This window comes from Rutilus rutilus (assembly GCF_951802725.1).
Source record: "Rutilus rutilus genome assembly, chromosome: 3".
Taxonomy (NCBI): Eukaryota; Metazoa; Chordata; class Actinopteri; order Cypriniformes; family Leuciscidae; genus Rutilus; species Rutilus rutilus.
In genome coordinates, this window is record NC_140211.1 from 45,031,084 (window position 1) to 45,045,589 (window position 14,506).

Consider the following 14,506-nt stretch of genomic DNA (forward strand, 5'->3'; position numbering starts at 1 on the left):
AATTTGATTTACTCCTCCTAGAAAATTCATCCATTCGCCTCAAAACTCGGTCAGCATAAAGTCAAGACATTGAGGATGCTAAATTGTGGACGGATTTTTGATATCTCGAACGGTTTGGCCGTGGCGAGGAAATGAATTTATGGCGAATAAGGGACACAGGAAGTGTATTATAACTTCAGCATACATTAACTGATCTTGATGAAACTTCCGCAGTGTATTTGTTGTAAGAGGCCGAACACAAGGATGTGACTATTGTGAGTCAAAGTTATAGCGCCACCAACTGGCAGCAGGAAGTGTGTTACTTTCAAAATGCTTTGAAATCACTCTCTTATTTTTACCCGATTTGCTTCAAACTTTATGTGTATAATGTAGACACACAGCAGATGTAGACCTGTGAAAGGATTATTGATATCTTAGATACTGTTGCCGTGGCAACGCATCAAACTTCAATATTCTTTTCGGATGCGTTTGAGACTCGTCACATGCTTGAAAATGCATGAAACTCGACAGACACATCACATTTATTATCCAGTAGACATGAGCAAAGTTTCAGAAATGGGCGTGGTGAGGGGCTCAGTAGCGCCACCTTTAGTCAAAAATGGGGGCTTAGTTTTTCCTAGAATCACAAAAATCGGTATGTATATTGTTCTCATCGAGCCGGACAACTTTCTAATTTACAGTTATTAGCTCCGACCAATAGGAAGTCAGATATTTTGGTTTGAATGTGATTTTTTGGAGAATTCTCTCTCTCTCTCTCTCTGTATCTGTGTCTCTGTGTGTGTGTGTGGGGTGTGGGGGATTTGTCTGTTAGGAGAGATTTGATTTTATAATTGTTTTTCAATGTTTCAGGGGCTTTTGGAGCCCTTAACGTGCTCGAAAACTCTTGAAACTTTGCACACAGGTCAGAACCTGCGGCCATCAGGGCCGAGCTGAAGCTGGTACCCGGGCGTGGCAGGGGGGCTCAACAGCGCCCCCTTGAATGGGGTCCGAAAACTTGGTCCATAGATCAAACTAGCTTGCATGAATTAATATGAAACTCGGTACACATATAGATCTCATCAGGCCGAACAACCTTCCCTTGGTCAAGTTTTAGCCCAACAGGAAGTCAGCTATTATGGGTTGTTTGGAGAACGCTTGCTGTGGAATTTGAAACACTCCTCCTAGAGAATTAATTAAACCGCCACCAAACTCGGTGTGCATGAAGTCAAGACATTGAGGATGCTAAATTGCGGACGGATTTTTGATATCTCGAACGCTTTGGCCGTAGCGAGGACACAAATTTATGGCGAGAAAAGAGAAACACGAAGTGTTATAACTTCTGCACACATTAACTGATCTTGATGAAACTTCAGCAGTGTGTTCGTGGTAAGAGGCCGATCAGATGGATGTAACTATTGTGAGTCAAAGTTATAGCGCCACCAACTGGTAGCAGGAAGTGTGTCACTTTCAAAATGCTTTTGACAAAAGTGGGGGGGTTAGTTTTACCCCCAGTTACAAAAATCAGTACGTATATTGGTCTCATCGAGCCGGACAACTTTCTAATTTACAGTCATTAGCTCCGACCAACAGGAAGTCAGATATTTTGGTTTGAATGTGGATTTTTTGTATATTTCAGACTCTGAGTTTTTAGCTACTCCTCCTAAGTGGTTTATTTTTTTCACACCAAACTTTTTCAACATGATGAAAATACACTAAAGATGCTAAATTGTGAACGGATAATAAACATCTCAAACGGTTTTGCTATAGTGAGGGATTAAAGTAATGTCCAAAAAGGAAACACTAAAAGCCTCATATCTTCTAAAATTGTAATTATACACCATTTATTTCTATATAAAAGTATACAAATATCACAACTAAACCCATTTTATTTTTTTTATTTTTTCAATTTAAGAATTGTTTAATGAAAGAAAAGATGGACAGTATAGACTGTCATTCACACAAAATGGGTAATGCTGCAAAATAACTACATTAGTTAACTAGCAATTTGGGCCACGTAAAAAAAAAAAAAAAAAAAAAAAAAAGCCACAGCATTCCCTTAAAAGTGATTATTTGTTAGCTTGATAATGAAAGAGTGTCTGGTGAGTAGTTCACAATTGTCTCAACTTATTAACAATACTCATGTTCTTGTTTTCTGTCTTTCAGATGAAGACATAGATGAGGAGGCATTTCTTCTCTTTGATGAGGACACTATCAAAAATCTTGTCCCCAAAGTTGGCCCCAGGCTTAAATTCCTGAGGCTCTTCAGAAAATTGTTGTTTATTTTTCTATTTTTTATTTCTAATATTATTACAGTGTGACCTAAAATAAATAGGAAAATAAACATGTCCAAGTGTGTGTGTTTTCATATAGATTTTAATTTAATGCAATAAAAATGTAAAAGTGCTTGAAGTGTGTAACATAATGTAAAACAAAGTTTTATTTTCTGAAATAAGGCATACTGGGATAGTAACCCAAGTTAAGTTATTTTTGACCCAACTCCTGGGTTAAAAAAGGATCAACTAATTTTTGGGTTATTTCTACCCAGATGTTGGGTTTTTTAAACCCAACATTTGGGTAAGGTATTTAACCCAGAATTTGGGTAAAAAAAAATAACCCAGAAATTAGTTGGTCCCTTTTTAACCCAGGAGTTTTTAGTGTGTATGAAACAATTTTAAACTAACTAATATAGCTTCAAAATATACAAGCAAATAGTAAATAATAAAGAGGTAAAAAGAAACATATCAAGCAAAACCAAAGTGTGATTTAAGTATCTGAACATTTTCCAGTCAGTAATTTTCTCTTTCTCAGCTTTATTGCTGTTTGATTATAACTGATAACATCTGCGAGTACAGTACAGTATACTGCAAGTACAGTTTTAAAAAATATATATATACTTGCAATATTTGAAGTACACTACAAGTGCATATTCATTACAATTACGTGCATTTCTGTTTCACAATGGTACAGCTATATTTTCACAATTGTTGAATGACTTAAAATCATGAGTAGCTTAACAAACCACAGTTGGTGACGTGTAACACATATTTCTCACAAATATTCAAGACTTGACACAGATATCCAGTGACAGTTTGTTTTGGTATTCAAGTCAAAGTTTCTCAGACTCTTGCGAGAGGTAATAACTGGCCAAGAACAGGTTGGATTCAATCTGATATCGGAGCATAAGAGAACATAAGGATTTGGATTCATAGCATGGAGAAGGTCGTATTGCAGGTGCCATCGTGACACGGGCGCTGGAGGCGGCAGAGTAATCAAGCTGCTGTCCATCTGAGAGATACACGTGCACACAACTCATCCGGTGGAGACGCTGACTGATAACCATCCACCCATTGATCTGTCACAGGAGCTGTCACACAACTGCCGGCCTATGTAGACCCTCCGAATGGCAACAGATGCCACAGATAAACAAATACGCCATTAATTGCACATAATGCGTGTTGACAGTAGATCTGCTGTGCATTTCTGCCAAGATAAAATACAGCAAATAAGTCTGGATGTGCTTAACAAATCATAGCTGCTTTTTTTTCTCTTCACCCAGTTAGCAAGTGACAAATATCCCTCTTTGCCTCAGACTCCATTTCTACCAGCGCCACAAATGTCAGTGGCACTTAAATCTACAGCAGCATTTATTAAAGTGTTAATTAAACAGGGTAGCAGGGATAAAGAAGGACGGACAGTCTGCAGTCATTTGTCAGAATGCCCGTCTTCACCTGGATCAGAATTAATGCTTCAGAGCACTGGCAAATCCATGTATCATTGCTGTCTGGCATTTCTAAATAATGCTCTACTGCTCAAATTGAGCTTGAATGCTCTGAAATATTTTCTTGCAAGCCATTAAGGCTCAAAGCTGTTGCTTTCAGGGGCCTGCACTACCAGCAAATGCAATGACAAATGTTGGTAAAACAACAGTGAGGCTTCATAAGTTCAGATCTGATCAGTTTCCATAATCACACACCTCAAGGGCTTTAGAAATCAATATAATTATCAATTACCACCAAGACAAATTGAGTTTACAAAGAGGCAAGTGAATATATTTTGTGCCTGGTTGTTAAAACAAAGACGTACCAAGATTTGGGGGATAAACAGAGATTTTGCATCTGTCTCTCGTCTCTTCATTAGCACAGATCGCATGTTTCGCACCAGTCAGGGAGAAAACCACGCTAACATTTATTATTAGATGTGAGAATCCGTGCGGCACAGTATCCGCTTCATCAGCTGATAACACCCCCATCGTATAATGCTTCTGTCACACGCTCATGGCTTTTATAAGCAAACCTCCCTTTGTTTAGCAGAGAAGTTTCTCACTGGATTCATCGCTGCATGGACTACAATGAGCATCTCTGCTTGTTCTGTCTAAGATAGATTTGTTTTGAGAGGAAGGATTCTGGGTAAGTTTGTCTGCACTGTCTGTTGTTCTGTATCTTGCCATCAGGAGGCGCGAGAAACAGACAGACAAACCAATGGAGTGAAAACTGTCCACAAATAGTGTTAAAATGTGTTCCTGATGCTCATTTGGCACAATGTCAAGATCATAAGTTCTCATTCCAATGAGATGTTGATGAGCTGATTTATTTTACATTTATATGATGTTTTATTAACAAGGTTCGGGAGGAGCACGTTCAGATAATTAACACAAGTGGAGAGCACTCAGCAATCAATGGTAAGAGGTGTATATATACTCAGCAGTCTCACCTCATTCCATTGACAGTTTTGCAGCATCCCTCCACCACCCCTTCTCCAAGCTTCTAGTCCTAAACACTTACATACGGGGGGAGTACTCTGGGTTCGGGCCGAACTCCAAGCTCGGAGCCCTCCCTCCGGACAGCACGCCAAACACGCATTAAACTTTACCCCTTCAAATTATATGTAAGTGTGAACTCGTGAAATATGAGTAAATTAATTAATAAATAAATAAATAAACAAACAACCCATTAGAACAACACCAAAAATACATATTTTTAAATCAAATTAAGTCTACAACTTGTGATTTCTTCCTGTTATTTGTTATCTTTAGTTGCGTCCCAAATAACGCACTATGTACTTGTGCACTATGTGCTCATCCGTGTAATGTATGAACTTTATAATGTTATTTTGTCATTCAACTTCGGATTCTGAAACCTCTCCCCCTATCTGTTTTTATTGTATTTGTAACTTATTTGAGTCATTGTATAGCACATTGGTCAACTGTTTTTAATTGTGCTTTATAAAGAAATTGACATTGGGAGAAAGAAAGAAAGAAAGAAAGAAAGAAAGAAAGAAAGAAAGAAAGAAAGAAAGAAAGAAAGAAAGAAAGAAAGAAAGAAAGAAGTTATTTTTTTCCCCCTTAAAATAACTTGAGTTTAATGAATGCACACAACTGATTATGCGTTTCCACAGTTACCAACATTGCAATTCTAGTAAAGTGTTTCACATTTTCATTTTGAAAAAATAATAATAATATACATTTATAACACTATACTTTTGTTATATTACCTTGACAGTAAATTACACAAATTAACAATGATGGGAGTGATGACAAATTTCAAATTTTTCTCTCTTCTGATCAACATAATCAATCTCACAATGTTTTTCCCCCGTTTGGACAGTCATGGAAAACATGGATTTGCATCTTAGAACCCCGCAAATATGAAAATGTTCCATTTGTGTAAAAATCGAGCAGTGAGATTGTACTATTATTATTCTTTTTTAGGAGGCTACATATTAGCAGTGTGCAGTGGAGCCAATATCTGCAATGTAAACAAAATAGTTATATAATCTCTAATGCTATTTTATGAGCCTGTTTCTCCTTCAGCAAGCTTTAATCGAGAACACAATCTTTTTAGGATGAAACTTGATAAGTGTTTTAAGCCAAATTTCAAGCATATTGCTTAGAGAAGATAGGCTACATCATTTAAGAGTCGGACCAAACACACGGAAACGGAAAAATCCACATTTCAATTCAGCACTTCATTTGAAGCCAAAATATTTAATACATGCACATATGCTTAATGCATTATTGTTTTCATAATGACATAGGGTGAATTCATGTTGATTGCTTAATCAACCTGAATTCACCCAATAATATTGTAATGCATTACTTATTATATAGTGTGTGTGTGTGTGTGTGTGTGTGTGTATATATATATATATATATATATATATATATAGAGAGAGAGAGAGAGAGAGAGAGAGAGAGAGAGAGAGAGAGATTATAATTGTAATGCATGATAACTTATGATAAAACAAATGCCATGCATGTTGATCGTAATAGCCCATTTTTGGGATATTTAATTATGACTAAGTATTGTAATGACGTGCATGGACTTAATATGATACAAAGACAGACTTTTAAGTTAAGTTTCGCGATCAATGTTTAAACACTCGGAGACATAATAGCATATAGCTCATACCGCAGTAAAATTGAAGTACAAACTCCATGCTGGTTTTGTTGAAACAGTGTTTAAACAAAGGCAAGCGCCATACGGCCTTTCTCGACAGGGATTATTATTATTTATTTATTTTTTATTCGGTCTGAACGTCTGTCAGAGTCGCGGCACCTTTCAGCGTGACAGGATGAGCGGGAGTCTTGCGGGCGCGCGCTGCCTCAGTCCCGCGCTTGCCGCTTCCACTAGCCGTAGTTTCACAGAGTTATTTTTAGTAAATGAATTCTGCTGTCGCGGCTCGAGCGCCAGTGTGAGTTGCAGTTGGAGGCGCGCGTGTCGTTCCCGTGGGAAATAAAATATCCCCAGTGCTGACACGGGCTTAGCGGATACTATTGATCAAATCCAGGATGAGCTATAACCACCGCCGTAAACGACAGAGAGACCGAGAGAGGGAGATATTTCTACGTTTGAGTAGCTTATGTGTTTCTGTCCTGCTGCATTTTCAATCACAGTTCAAATAATAACTGACGTTCGTTTGAATATTGAGAATGCGTGAACAAAATGAACATGCATGCATCATTTCTCGTGCACGTTGCGTAACTACTCGCTCGCTTTCACGCTTTATCCGCAACTTTTGTGTGTCAAATGCCGGCGTCATTTTTCTCGGCGTATAATTACTGGTTCTGCAACGCTGCCTTTCGCCTCCAGAGAGAAGAAAAACACTGAGGCACTCCTTTTTGTTCCCTGCGACCGCCAGCCTTTGTTTATTGGTCTTTAGGAATTAATCATTGTCAAGTTATTCTTAAGAGCCAAAATAATGAGACAGTGACAGAGTGCGCACAAATTGCTGCCTCTACATGAAATGAGGTTACCCTTAAATGAGCACGACGTCAAAGTAGTAGCGTGCAATGCTTATGTGCAGTAGATGTGCACATGCATGCCTTTGTCCATATGCTGCATGTTTGTCTAGCCTATGCATATGTTTATTTAACTTTTCTGCGTGCGCGCGCGTGTGTGTTGACTGCAAGTGCACGCCAGCTCCTTTTTCTCTTTTCTCGACAGTTCTATCCTATCGCGCTCCCACGGGCCTAATTATCAGTAAACGAATGGATGGAAGTAATGGGGGCTTTCGTGTGGAGGACACTGCCCCATGGAATGTAAAATATTGAGTAAAAAAGGTAAAAATATAGAGAGCGCAAAAACAGTAATTTGTGAACGATCATATTTTATGAGTCATCCGAACATCACGGGCTGCTGGTCTGTTAACACGTTGCTTTGCACCTGCTTGTCACGCTATTTTCACTCCGTTTGCATTTTTTAAAGGAGAAAAAGAACCTCACATTTGCAAATGACAGGGTTTTCTTGTGGAAAAGTTCTTAAAATTAACCTTCTCACGTCTTCATGTGAACACGCCATTACAGAAGGGATGCAAAGGAACAATTCACCAAAAATGTCATTTCAAACCCATGTGCTGTTTTTCTCAGAAAAAAATAAATACAAATGTTTTAAAGAATCTTTAAACTGCTCTTTTCCCACCCTCTTAGAAGAAAAAAAAAAGAAAAGAAAAAAACGGCTTCTGTACAGAAATGTTATACCCTGTTTACTCAATTTTAAAGAACCCTTTTATGCCATAAAAGTCTGAGAAACGTCTTAAAGGGGTCATATAATGCCATTTTTGTACAAGCTAATATGATTCTTTAGGGTCTAAATTAAAAGTTTGTAATATACTTTAATTAAAAATTCTCATTAGTATTGTAAGAAAACACTCATTTTACCTGGTCAAGAACAGCTCTGTTTTCAGCACGCCGTTTAAGTGCATGTGTCTTTAAATGATAATGAGCTTTGCTCACCCCGCCCCTCTGTTCTGTGCATACACGTTTTTATTAATAACACAATAACCATAACGCGTTGTTCATTATAAACGTGGGATTATGAAAGTAGCTATATGATGTAGCTTGTGTCAAAAATGATTTATGACCCTTGATTTATGACTTTTATGACATGCGTTTATGACCGGATGTTTGTACACATGGGGGTTTTATGACCACCTGTTTGTTGACCTTTGACTGTGTGTGATTCCGAAATTTTTATGGTTGTGTGTTTATGATTGTAATTTGGTTGGTGTGAGAGGAACGTTTTTGCAGGAGGGGTGTTTTTATTATGGATAATGTTCACAGAATGACGAAATTATGAATATGAAGAGATCTGTCATGGATTTGATTTTCAGATGTGTTTTGACTGTAAACTGCTTGGTGTGACAAGGAAGTGAATGTTTGATAGTCTCTCAGGAGTGTATAAATAGCCGATCGGGGAATTTTTGTCAGAAATAGCCGATCGTGGAATTTTTCGTCGAAGAAATATGTCAGAGTGATTTGTTTTCAGATTACACAGTCACATCCATAAATAAAACAATTTAGATTATATGAAACAAGATGTTAAATGACCAAGTATAAGTATTTTAATCTAATACACAACAAAACACTGACTTACATGGATAAAACATAAATAGTGAATAATAGTGCATATTATTTGAAATGTTAAATTATCAAGTATAAGTATTTTAATAGTGAATAATAGTGCATATTATTTGAATGTTAAATGATCAAGTATAAGTATTTTAATAGTGAATAATAGTTCATATTATTTGAAATGTTAAATTATCAAGTATAAGTATTTTAATAGTGAATAATAGTTCATATTATTTGAAATGTTAAATTATCAAGTATAAGTATTTTAATAGTGAATAATAGTTCATATTATTTGAAATGTTAAATTATCAAGTATAAGTATTTTAATCTATTACACAACAAAACACTGACTTACATAGATAAAACATAAAATAGTATTTGTTTTGTTTGAAATAAGAGGTTAAATTATCAAGTATTTTAAGGTTTAAACGTGTTGAAGTGAACTTACCATCAGTGAAATTAGGAGGTCTTTTTTGTATCTGGTTAAAATCATAGATTCTTGAATTTAGAATCCTTGAGCAGAAGAGATGTATGCTCTCCGTTTGCTAAATTGAGAATGAAGATCGTTTCCATCATGGCAGGGGCACAGGCCCTCCCCTTCCTCTCAGCGTAGTTGCTATGTATTAGCATATGCAGTATGTTTGGGAAAACATTGAGCAATTTAAAGATAGGACGGACACCTGTTGTTTAACAATCAAAGATACCACAGTCTCCTATCCAACCTGGTCTCACAGGATTCCGTGAAATGTCCACGGGCCCTTAACTCAAAATCCGTGTAGCCATCACGGAATCGCCCCAAATTCCGTGATGCTGCCACGGATATTACTCCAATGCAAGTCAATGACACTGACCTTCCGTGGTCCACACACGGATACCCGTTTCAATGACGGAGTACAGATCTCACTCAACGGACGTGCTTTCATTTGAAGTATTTGTTTCTTTTCCAACATCAAATGCCATAATGACGTTAACCTGACTGTTATTGTAGCTATTGCATTGTCCTGTCATCATAAAATTTCGGTTTGTTTCAGTTAGCCTAATCAAAGTCCCGTGATGGCACCACGGACCTCAACAACCTGACCTCACTCATGGACGTTGTAATGTTGCTGGCGTGTTTAGGAACTTATAAGCTTTAGGTCGACTGTGTTGCAATGGCATGTAATTAACTTGACATTGTGTCTCGTCCTGTCATCATAAAATCCAGTTTGATGGCGTTTTACACCTATTGCTCGCTTGGCTATAGTCAGATCTAAAATCTGTGACAGGAGCACGGAGTGAGTCTGTGGTGAGACCACGGATAACTCCAACGCGCAAGTCAATGACACTCATCTTCCGTGGTCCACACACGGATACCCGTTTCAATGACAGAGAACAGATCTCACTCAATGGACGTGCTTTCTCATTTGGAAACACAACATTTTAAGTATTTATTTCTTTTCCAACACCAAATACCATAAAGACGTTAACCTCTCTGTTATTGTAGCTATTGCATTGTCCTGCCATCATAAAAATTCAGTCTGATTTTGTTAGCCTAACTGAAGTCCCGTGATGGCACCACGGACCTCAACAACCTGATCTCACTCACTGGATGTTGTAATGTTGCTCACTTGTTTAGACACTTGAAAGCTTTATGTCGACTGTGTTGCAATTTTGTCTTGTCCTGTCATCATAAAATCCAGTTTGATGGCGTTTTACACCTATTGCTTGCTTGGCTATAGTCAGATCTAAAATCTGTGATAGGAGCACGGATTGAGTCTGTGGTGAGACCACGGATAACTCCAACGTTCGTGATATGGTCACGTAATTTAATCTATTGATTCGTGCCACGGACACGTTTATTTCGTTATTTTTCGTCTTTCGTGATCACAGCTCGATTCTTTCTGCCTGTCGGCTGCAGCAGAGAAGCTGTTTAATCAACATTTATTCACGAGATCTTATCTTATCGTGGTTTATGTTTTTTAAATTTTTTTTAATGTTATTATTTCGGTCTTATTGCCAGGGAAGCTGGATTGCTTTGCTGTTTATTGATATTTTTAAAATGATATTTTATCAGTAGGAAATCGCGCTGAAGAAGTCTCGTTCCGAACACATCGCGATATTTGGCATCAGTTCACGTGTGTCAGCTGTTGGTAAGTAGCCTAGTAAATAAATACCTAAATACGCTGTCCTAATAATGTGTGATATAATGTCTTTTCTGTTTGTCGATATTAATCTGCCATATCAGATTAAAAATAGTACAATTAGTTCCAAAGTTGTATTTGTAGTAGAAGCACAGTAAAAACAACACTTACCATGCTTTTACCACAGTAACATTAGTTTTACTGTGATAAGTGTAGTAAAAAGACAGTAATCACAAAACTTACCATGCTTTTACCACACTATTGGTAGTTTTAATGTGATACTTATTGTAAATGCACAGTAACCACAACACTTACCATGCTTTTACCACAGTAACCCTAGTTTTACTGTGATAGGGTGTGGTAAAAGGACAGTAACCACAAAACTTACCATGCTTTAAACCTCAGTAACCTTAGTTTTACTGTGATTGGTGTAGTAAAGGACAGTAATCACAAAATTTACCATGCTTTTACCTCTGTATTGATAGTTTTAAAGTGATATTTGTTGTAAATGCATATTAACCACAACACTTGCCATGCTTTTAATGCTTTATAATGTAACATCCAATATTTGTAAGGTAAATCAGTACTTTTTCCTTTAAATAATCCTATATATTATACATAATTATATTTTCTTTTCTCTTTTTACCGCTGAAAAGACCAAAAGGGCCTTTCGGACTCAGTCGGCCCATTATTGTTCGAGGAGAAGTAAACGGAGGAGACGGAAAGCTGCAAAGGCAAATATTCACAATGGTATGTATGTGTTGGTTTTAACCCTAAATCAAACATTTTATCAAGCATTTGTTGTTTCTTAAAACTTTTCTCACAAAACCCATAGCCCAATCAGTACAAACATAGTCTGAAAGTTTTAATAATTTACGAGATTTAACAAGTTGTCAAATTTGTATGATACTCGATTGTACGAGTATACAAATATGTATATTTGTATACTCGTACAATCCTGCAGCTTTTACTCCTAGTGCTGTCATTGGCTACTGCCTCAATTCCTGTACATATTTATCGCGATATTTGTAAATCAGTTGCGCCACTTCTTGGAAAGTTGTCGGATGTCCCACACACTGTCAGAAAGTTTATATTAATTGCAAATTGGTCCCTGTCTGTTCATGTTCCAGTGATACATGATGTCTCTCCACACCTCATAACCTACCTCTGTTTGCAAGAGTGGAAAAGCTTATGTGACTTGTCACATGACATCAGATACTCGATTATTTTGTCATAATCAGATCAGTTACACTGCTGATAACTGTCCCGTTTGCATGTAAATCATTTTCATATGATTATTGCTTGCTATTAAAGACATACTTTTATTCATAGAAATGCCCACATATCAGTGAACTTATAACATAAAAATGCTTTTAACATTTAATTATGCAACACTCTTTACAGAAAACATATCCTACAGTTATAAACTGACTATTTGCAAGTAATGTATTAAAATGTCCTTCTTTTCTGTTTTGCAGGATTACTTAGTCCTTTTTTTTTAAAGCTCTACCAATATCAAACTCAACAGCTCTTTTAAGAGCCAACCATTACCAGAGCTACTAGTGACTCGCAGCGAATCTTGCCGTGATCAGCCCTTCCCAGGTGAAGTTTCTAGAATATTGCAATCAGTATTTACTCATCAAATGTTCTCTCCTGAATCATATGGTAAATTAACTTATTTAATACTGTCTTAATTTATGTTTCAGGAACAATAGTAATTGCACATAGAGTAAGTCGAGGCTTTCTTGTTTTACAGCAGAGAAGGAAGACCAGTCCTTAAATCAACGCAAGCTAATCGAATAAGTCCTTTGTTTCGGGTGAGGAAGAACATCTGGTGCCCAAAGAAGACAGAAAGGTGCGTGAGTCCATTGGTATGTCTTGAATTGAAACAATGCTGTAAAATGTAGTACATAATTTGATGTTGACAATTTTACATTGTACAGGTTTTCACTTGGTTTTTGATCATGTGAAGCTCTTGTAACAAATGACAGAAGAGTATGTTGTCTGGAAAGAAATCAAGCATCACTGGCAAAGGCTCAAAAGAGACAATGCCTTTCTTAAAAATCTTTTAAAATAGGTTGCTGTTGATATGGGTAAAACTGTTTTTGTTCAGTACTTAGCTTATATTATGTGCTCCAATATTATATTTTATATATATATATAATACTTCAATGTGTATATTATATAATGTACTGACTGCTGCTTTGTAAATTTATGTAAGGAACAGGCAACTCTGGCCCTTTGCATTCTACTTTTTGAGGTTAATTAAGAGTTAACCTCCAACCCTAATCGAGCACATCTGAAAATTTTAACCAAAGTCTTCAGGTTTATTTCTAGACAATAGGCAGGAGGGTTTGTGGTCGGAGCTAAATCTGCAGGACAGTGGACGCTGAGGGCCAGAGTAAACCATCACTGCTTTAAATCATGCAGAACATAAGCTGACCTGACTATCCATTAAACAACTTCATTTGAATGGTTTCTGTTTTCTGTTTTACTTTCAGACCAGGACTGGAGAACGCCTGACAATGGGATGTTGAGACTTCTTCCTCTGGTTGAGAAAAAGCTACACCACATCAGTGATCACATCTTCTGTTCTTCAACTGAACAAACTGTTTAGACGAAGAAGAAGAACACGAACACGATAGAGACATGTACAGGGAAGAACAAGAAACCAGTTTAGCTGTGATAATGAATCATTATTTTCCAACTCAATATCAAATCTGTTTTCTGTAGGTGACTAAATATGATTCTCTGGCACTAATTTTATGGCTTCAGCAGCTGTGAATGGACTATTATGATGTTAATGTATTTTTGAAGACACATTTTTATTTATCTTGAATCTCATTTGTCTTTATGCTACTTTATTAACTTTATGCTTTGTCCTCCAATAAAGTGTTGTTTAATAAAGTATGGTGACTATTGTGTATTGAAAGTGGTGTTTGGTACAGTAAATAGACATTTCTATTTGAGAAATTTTAATTTCTTATTTCTTTAGTTTAATTAATTAAAAAATAACTAGGCCTACATATAATTAATAACTTATAAATTACTACATATAATTCTTTTACTTGGGACATATTTTTTTTTAGATCTGGTTAATGATATCTGGGACAACAATGCAACAAAAGTTGCACATACTTGCATGTATGCCAGTTTGCAGTGAAATAAAAGGAAGCTATGTGAATAACAAGAGGCTGCAGTGGGCTATCTTGCTATAAATACTTAACGCTTAATTGAAGATGATCCATGTTGATCATTCTAGTACATCTACAACTGCTTTTCGAATGAAAGCATATATCACTGATGTCAGGCATATAAGCAGCAATCAGAGGGGGTGAAAAGGAAATGTTGGCACTGTTTTTTTGTTGTTTTACTGAATGGTGCATTATCCTTGTGTAATAGTAATAGTGTGTGTAGATCTGTGTAGATTGTACGGCCCAGCAATGGCCCCCAGAAGAGCAAACAAATGCACATTTCAAATGGCTGTAACTCAAAGTCCGGTTAGTGTATCAAAGAGAAAATCGGCAGGACGACTGCTTATGCTATGTATAATAAATAA

At 36.8% G+C, this 14,506-nt stretch overlaps 1 long non-coding RNA gene across 3 annotated transcripts; it reads left to right on the forward strand.

Annotated features, from left to right (window-relative positions):
• Positions 1 to 9,552: 9,552 nt before the first annotated feature.
• LOC311287689 lies at positions 9,553 to 13,857 on the forward strand. Of its 3 annotated transcripts, none has more exons than XR_014626775.1 (5): positions 9,553 to 10,956; positions 11,604 to 11,697; positions 12,426 to 12,549; positions 12,654 to 12,802; positions 13,449 to 13,857. It is a non-coding gene; the product is annotated as an uncharacterized lncRNA (long non-coding RNA). The 3 variants fall into 3 exon arrangements; XR_014626776.1 differs by having other exon boundaries at positions 12,704 to 12,802; XR_014626777.1 differs by having other exon boundaries at positions 12,707 to 12,802.
• Positions 13,858 to 14,506: the final 649 nt, after the last annotated feature.